Below are 2,923 nucleotides of genomic sequence, written 5' to 3' on the forward strand. Positions count from 1 at the left end.
CCAGCTGCTGTGTCTGAGGAGTCAAGGCTGGCTCTTCAGAAAAAAAACAAGAAAATCTCAGTTCCTCCAGTCAACTGAGCCCTTCCTCTAAGCCCCCTGATCAGGCCCCTGATCTTATCAGAAGATATAAGAAGGGGAATTTGCAAGCTCAGAGCTCACAGGAAGGCCTGAGCTCGCAGCAGGATGCACGCGTGCCCTGCAGCTCTCCCGTTCTCCTCTCCTGCACTTCCAGTGACTAAAGATGTGCTCCAGGAGCTGGGAACATGTATCCCCGCTTTGGTCCAGGGGATGGATCCTGGCAGGCTGTACACACCAAGACTTCACCCCTGTCTCTCAGGCAGGCATGATGAGAACTGCTCTGGGAGTTACGATATATATTGGCAAACATGTAGGAGAGGCTAAGTGCCGTTTAAGCAGGGCACTGAAGTTATAAAGTTATACAATGATGAGTGAGGCCCCATCCCTTCCTCCACCCACTTTTCCCTTCCTCTTTGCTTTTTTCTGGCTGCAAAATGGGATCATTCTGAAAAGGAAGGTGACAAATCCTTAGTCACTTGAACAGCAATGCTAGATCTCAGCTTTTTGGTACATGAGCTCTCTGCAGCTTGGAATAGCTGCAGAGCAAGAAAGCAAATGCCTTCCAGAGCACAGCTGCTCTGCAAGACAGAGCCGCAGGAACAGAGGCAGCAGGGGCAGGAATACACACTCGGGCCTCTTCAGTTACCAGCGTGATTCTGTGCTTTGGTTTCACTTCATTAGCTGTAATCAATTTGTTAATGAGATCACGGCAGCTTGTGAAAATATGCAGCTGCCACCCAAAGCTGCTGCGACATATCCTGGAGCTGGAATTTCCTCTCCCCGTGGGCGAGCACAAAGTCTCCTGCCTTGTGGGGAGTAAAGATGTGCCTGCCGGCGGCTGCACGTTTTCCCGAGGTGCGTCCGCACCGGCAGCGCCGCAGGTCACGCTGGAGGCACGCGCGCCGGGCGTTTCTCATCCTCACAAGCAGATAGGTTCAGGCCCTACAGACAGGTGTTCACAAGCCAAGAGGGTCAGCACAGAGGGCTGGAGCCACAGCTCGTGCTGCGGTTTTCTCCTCTTTTTCCAGGAGCCGATGAAGCCGCGATGCCGTCTTGCCTGCTGGGGTGTTTTAGCCGCTGAGGCTCAGCCAGACTTTCCGTAGGCAGCTGCGGTGCCTGTATCAGCAACTGCTTGAGAGGAGCCAAAGCGCCGATCCAGCCTTGCCTCTGGGGGAGGGTGGTTTAATTAATTATTTGAGGCTCGTGTTTATTAGGAAATCCTGATTAACAGGCATGCCTCCACTCTCTCGTTAGAAATCAGGTTACGGTGGTGCTAAGGGAAACAAAACGCTCTGTCCCCTTCTGTTGGCAGTGCTGAGAGCAGCTCCTCGGTGCATGGGCAGGCGGACGCGTGAGGCCTCTGCCCTGCAGGCAGCACCCTGAGCCCCGCGGGGCGGCGGGAGCCTGGGCCCGGTGCAGCCCCAGCCCCGGTGCTGCCCATCGCCCCAGGGGCACAACACCGGCGCTTAGCTGCTCCCCCTTCTGCCTGCCTTGTCCTCACTAACACTGAGCTCGCTGGGGCAAGGACTTGTGCGGCACCTCATGCATTTGGGTCCTTGTCCTGGCTGGGTCCATGCAGCCCCCCCCAGCCCCTTCCCCGGGGAGCAGGTTGCATCTTCGAGAGCCGTGTGGGCAGGATGGGAGGATGTCAGGCATTAGGAGGAGGAAAAGCATCCTCCAGCGATGCTCCGGCACACGGTAAGCTTGCAATCTGAGTGTCCTGGAGGGCTGTCACTGGGGCTGGGATGTCAGTGGCCAACCCAGGGCGCAGCCTGGCTTATTCCTCCTGCAGCTCCATCCTGCCGTGGGTCCAGGGCCATCACCAAGCCCACTCTCAGAAGCTGCAATTGCTGCTGCTGGCCATGGCAGTGAGGCCCGGGGACGGACATGCTGCTCAGGGAGGTGAATGTCCTGCCTTGCTGCAGGCTGGGTGGAGAGGGGAACCTCCAGCATCATCCCTGACATCACCAAAATGATGTCACCATGAGAACATGACATCACTGTGACAGTGCAGTGTTTCTGGCATGATATGATGCCGCTGTGACATTGCTGTGACGATACGACATCACCAGGAACCAGCATTGCTCTGGCTAGTGACAGAGGGCTGCAGCACTGAGGAAAACAGCAAGGCCTGATGGAGGCCAAAACCACAAGCTCAAGCACAGCCAGCTGCCCATACTTCAGATTTTATCAGAGCTGTTTATGGAGGAAGCGTCCTCGGCAGGATTGGCTCCGGCCTCATGAGGCTTCCCGGCTGCCCAAGGAGCCGTCCCTGTTTCTAAGCAGCCCTCAGCAGACGTTCCCCCAGAAAGGGCATACCTGTGGCTGGTTCCCACCTGGCATGGTGGGCCACCTCTTGGCTCGCCTCCCTGTTCCCAGCCAGCTCAGTATCCCCATCTCACCAGCACATGAGTCCCATCCCACTCCACTCCATCTTCCCGGGGCTGGGTCCCTCCTCCGGCACTTCCTCTGCCCACTCTCCTCCCGGGCCACCCTGTTAGATGGGGAGAGGGCGTGTAGGTGCAACCTGAGCAAAGGACATATCTCCTGGGACATGCAGGTAGTCCCTGGCCAGGGAAGCTCCAGGAGGAAGAGGAGAGATTCCTTGGGCAGTACCCAGCAGCGAGCACGCGGTAAGAGCATAGAGGGTCTGCCTGACCTCAGGGACTTGCTGCCTTTGAAAACAAATTTTGCAAATGCCCAGGAGCCCGGGAGATGAGGCAATGCTGTGCACTCGCAGAAGGTGAGTGAGATGCAGGCAAGGGGGAGCCTGTGGTGCTTGAGACCCTTTCCTGCCCGTATAGGAGGTCAGGCCAGGAGTGGACTGGTGTGACAGGGAGGAAAA

Source organism: Apteryx mantelli, chromosome 18 (genome assembly GCF_036417845.1).
Source record: "Apteryx mantelli isolate bAptMan1 chromosome 18, bAptMan1.hap1, whole genome shotgun sequence".
NCBI classification, from domain to species: domain Eukaryota; kingdom Metazoa; phylum Chordata; class Aves; order Apterygiformes; family Apterygidae; genus Apteryx; species Apteryx mantelli.